General features: G+C 43.1%; 1 non-coding gene across 1 annotated transcript; it reads left to right on the top strand.

The window, feature by feature from the left end:
- Positions 1–4006: 4006 nt before the first annotated feature.
- LOC130500458 (small nucleolar RNA R71) lies at positions 4007–4113 on the top strand. The gene has a single exon (XR_008939083.1). It is a non-coding gene; the product is annotated as a small nucleolar RNA R71 (small nucleolar RNA).
- The last annotated feature ends 939 nt before the right edge of the window (positions 4114–5052 follow it).

The following is a 5052-nucleotide window of genomic DNA, read 5'->3' as shown; positions in this document are numbered from 1 at the left end:
GCTCCAGAATGATGAAGACGCAGCGGGTGGTGGGGGTCGCTGGGGTGAGGCCGCTCCAGGTGATGAAGTCGCAGCGACCGACAGGACTCGCTGGGGTGAGGCCGCTGTGGCTTTGGCCGATTCTAAATCAGTCCTTTTGCCTCTTTTGAGTCCCCAATGCATCCCAAATGCTCCATATGGTACTCCAACACCTGATAAAGACTTATGTATGCAAAATGCAACCTAAGCATGTCTAAATCCTAATCTATATGATGCAAATGCTTATGAATGAATGGTTAAAACAATGCAAATATGCAAGACATCAACTCCCCCACACTAGTCCTTTACTTGTCCGCAAGTAAACTTTCAAGGACACAGGAGAAGAGGTTTGAAAGAGGGGACTCATAATCAACAGAAGCTCTTCTTAATTCTCAACCTAACAACCTTGCATAATCATACCAAATAGCAAGAACAAAGATTTCTTCCATCTCTAACTTCTCTAGACCTATCACAGCTCCTTTGATCTCTATACTCATAAATCATGCCTTCACAAACCACAAATCCAGTTCTCTCTAACATTCATGAAGCAACTCAATAGACATCTCACACATGGTCAACTGGTCCAAGTCATTTGGTTTGGTTCAAAATGATCTTTTAAGGTGGTTTACTCTCAAAACAAAGTAGCTTTGACATTACACATAATATATCTAAGAAAGGGATCAACTCATGCATACAATGCTCAATCTCCATTGTTCTACCCTTTCCCAAACATACAAGATATTCAATTATTCCTCAATGTCAAACCCAACTCACATCTCTCACCAAAAGATTCCAAGAACATTTTTCACTTCAGGCTCTTTCTTTTTGAAATCAATAAGGGATTTTCACAATTTTTTTTAAACAAATCCCAGCTCCTAACAACTTTGCTAGCCCCCTTTTTATTCTCTTTTTCGATTTTTTTTTCTTTTCTTTTCTTTTTTTTTTTTTTTTTTTTTTTTATTTGGGGGCCAAGACTTTCATAACATGAGCTAGATATTTCTACACTTATCCCATGATGACTAAATCAATTAAGCCCAAAGAATCAAACCTTTCATATTCCCAAATCACAATCACAACACTCACCCCCTTCCTATAGCTAGACAATAGAGTGACTAATCTAGCAAGAATGGAGACTAAGCATTGTCGTTCCCAATACTCTCAACATTATGCACATGTAAAGCTTTCTAAAGAGGCCTCGCTCAACAAATAATGATGGTTTAAAAAGGAGGTATGGGTTTTGGGAGTGGAGTATCACTTGAGTTTGTCAAGAAGATTGGTAAAAAAAAAGATGGGACAACTCAAGTGTGTATATCCATGACTTAGTACACAAGGGACCATATGCAAGAGACATTAAAACAGGAGCTTGCTTCAAAGAGAGAGTATCAACAGTCAAATGAGTTTCAAGAGGAGCATTCAAGGCGCGAAGTTTACAAGCTTTCCAAAGGATGTTCAAGCTACTTGCCATGATTACAAAGGTCATCAAATTCAGTACTTAGCATGAGCTCTTTAAAAGATTGATGTCCCCCTAATGCATGAATGCAACCAATATGCTTCTAGACTCAATCCTAAAGATGCAAATGATGCAACTAAATGATTCTTTTTGTGTTTTTCAAAAATTTTAAATTTTTTTTTTTTGGTTTTTCTATGCAAATAAGAATGCAAAATGTAATGCATGAGACTCAGAATCATCAAAGCAAACATGATCAAATGCTTGGCACCTCCCCCACACTTAAATCACACAGTGTCTGTGTGAGTGAGGTACCCAATGAAATTCTAAAATGCAAAGAAAAACTGGGATAAGGGAAGTTTCCAGTTACCTGAGACGGGAGCGAGGTGGAAGGATCGCTGCGGGTGATGGCTTCACAGCGACCAGGGAGACCCGCTCCAGCTAACCGCTCCAGAATGAAGCGAGCGACGGGGATCAGCCGCTGCGCCAAGACCGCTCTGTGCTGATGGAGTCACAGCGACCAGGCAGAGCCGCTGTGGCTGGTCGTTGGGCTCTGCTCGTCCTTGTGTCGCTCCTTTTGCCTATTTTGACCTGCACACAACTTCATTTTCCCATTGTTTTATGCAGTAAGATGAAAATAAAAAAAACTAATGCAATATATACAAGGATACTCATGGGACTTCCTCCCAAGTGAGCTTGTTTTAAGTCTCTAGCTTGACTTTGCCTTCTTTGGATCAGGCTGGAGTAGGTGCAGAAAGTGGAGTTAACACCCCATCTTCCTCAGGTGGTAGCTCACCAAGGTGATCATCAGCAGGAGGGCCCATATCTTCAATGATGAAGGCTTGTCCAAACACAGTGGGGTTCCTCATTTTCTCCTTGATGTCAAAGTGGAGGATGTTCTCCTTACCCAAATGGAGGTCAATCTTGCCTTCTTTCACATTCACAATAGCTCCTGCTGTAGCTAAGAATGGCCTTCCAAGAATCAATGGGTCTTGAGCCTCCTCACCCATTTCAAGCACCACAAAATCTGTAGGTATCTCATACCCTCCAATCTTCACAGGGAGGTTCTCTAGGATGCCCACAGGGTATTTCACTGAACGATCAGCCAACACCAAAGAGAGTCTACACTTCTTGTATTGAGTGAAGCCAAGCTTCTTTGCCACAGACAAAGGCATCAAGCTGACACTAGCTCCCAAATCGCAGAGACATTTCTCAAATACCATAGGTCCAAGAGCACAAGGTAGTGTGAAGCATCCTGGATCCTCTAGCTTCTCTGGAGCATCAAGCCTCTGAATGATGGCATTGCACTCATGACTCAGAACCATCATGCCCTCCATCTCCTTCTTCTTAGCAGCTACAGCATCTTTCAGGAACTTGCTGTATTGAGGAATCAGCATGAAAGCATCAATGATGGGCATTGTAACCTGAGCTTCACTCATTTGTTTCTCAAACAAAGCCCTGTACTTCTGTAGCAGCTGCTTCTTGAATCTACCAGGGAATGGAAGCTTGGGTTCATAGGGAGGAGGGACATAAGAGCTTTCACCTGCTGGAGCAGCAGATTCACCATCTTTTGTTGGCTTCTTTTCTTCTCCAACCTTTCCTTTACCCTTATCTTTCTCAATCTTCTCCAAGATCTCATCATCTGTCTTCTCATCAACAATGACCACTTCATCATCTAGATTGATGGCTACCTCCTCACCTTGTTTCTTAGCATCCTTGGTGAGGGTTCTAGGAGGTAACTGCTTACCACTCCTGAGTGTGACAGCTTTTGCTTCCTTGGGGTTTTGATCAGATTTTCCAGGTAGAGATCCTGGCTGGCGATTCTGGTGGGTGCTCATGGAAGCAAACTGATTCTCCAAATTCTTGACAGAAGAAGCAAGGTGGGAGAATTTGTTGTTGAGCTCATTGTAGCTCCCATCAATCTTGGAGTGAAGGTTCTTCAGCTCATAGCCCACATGCTTCTCACTTCTAGTCTGAGACTCCAAGATCTGTTTAAGTAAGGCATCAGTGCTGCTCTCTTGAGGGGCAGAGGAGCTAGGAGAGGGGTTTTGCTGAGGCTGATAGTTGCTCTGCTGGTTGTTTCTAGGCTGATAACCACTCTGCTGGTTGTTTGAATATGGCTTCTGTTGGTAGTTGTTGTACTGAAAGTTGGGTTCCTTCTTGTACCAGCTACCATTGCTGTTGATGAAACACAATTCTTCTTGCCCTTCCAAACCCTCAACCTCATTGACAGTAGGAGGTATCTCCTGTTGTGGGTTACCAACAAAGTTCACCTGCGCTTGTGTGGCCTTATCAGCAATGAGTGTGTCAATCTTCTCCTGAAGAGCTTTTATCTCATTCCTTGTGTGCTTGTCATCACCTCTACTGCTTCTGTCATGGTCTCCACTGTAGACTGCATCACTCTTAACCATGTTGTCAACCAGAGCCTCTGCTTCTTCCTCAGTTCTCCCCAAAAAGAACCCATTGCTAGCTGTATCCAGTCTGGCTCTATACTTAGGAAGAGCACCTCTGTAGAATGTGCTCAGCAAGCTCTCCTTGGAAAAACCATGGTGTGGGCACTGAGCTTGGTAACCATTGAATCTCTCCCAAGCTTCACTGAATCCTTCCAAGTTCTTCTGTTGGAAGCTGGAGATCTCATTCCTCAACTTAGCAGTTCTTGAGGTAGAGAAGAACTTCTCCAAGAATGCCTTTTTGCAGTCTTCCCAAGTAGTGATGGAGTCACTTGGTAGAGACTTCTCCCACTGACGTGCCTTATCCCCCAAAGAGAAGGGGAATAGCTTGAGCTTTAAAGCATCCTCTGACACACCATTAGTCTTTGACATACCACAGTAGCTGTCAAACTTATCCAAGTGATCAAATGGGTCCTCCACAGCCAGACCATGATACTTGTTGTTCTCTATGCAGTTGAGCAGTCCTGACTTGATCTCAAAGTTGTTAGCAGCCACAGCTGGTGCTCGGATTCCAAGTCTAGGACCATGGATGTTGGGGCGGTCATAAGTGCCAATGGGGCGAGCTGCTCGCTGTTGTGCCCCTTGGGGTGGAAGATTGTTAACTCCATTGGGGTTCTGAGGATTTTGTTGTTCTTCCATTGCAGCTTCCAGTGTCTGCAGTTGAGCCTGTTGCTCTTCTTCTCTTCTCTTTCTAGCACACTCTCTCTCTAAAGCTCTGATGTCTACGGCTCTTGGAACAAGGTTCGATGTACCCTTGCTCCTCAAGTTCATACACCTGAAAATCACAAAGAGTGAAGAAGAGAATCAGTAACTTACAAAAATAAAAATGACTTAGTCTCAAGCAAATGACTAAATCTCAATGTTCAAATCAAACTCAGAATTTGGCAACGGCGCCAATTTGGTGTTAGGAATTTCAAAGTTCCTAAAACAAATGTTGTAGGATAGTGATGAATGTCGAACCAGTTCTGAGGGACTCAAAGCAGTGAGAATGCAAGTATTTGCCTAATCTAAGTGCAGCCAGTGATTTGATGATTTCTAAACTAATGATTAAAGCTAATGCAAAGCAATAAAAATGATACTTTTAAGCTATTGGAAAGGAGAACTCATGGGTATAGGAACTTGACCTCGGGTGATCAG

The sequence above is a fragment of the Raphanus sativus genome, chromosome 9 (genome assembly GCF_000801105.2).
Source record: "Raphanus sativus cultivar WK10039 chromosome 9, ASM80110v3, whole genome shotgun sequence".
Classification (NCBI taxonomy): domain Eukaryota; kingdom Viridiplantae; phylum Streptophyta; class Magnoliopsida; order Brassicales; family Brassicaceae; genus Raphanus; species Raphanus sativus.
The sequence above is the reverse complement of the archived record's forward strand: the minus strand, read 5'-3'. Positions and strand labels throughout refer to the sequence as shown.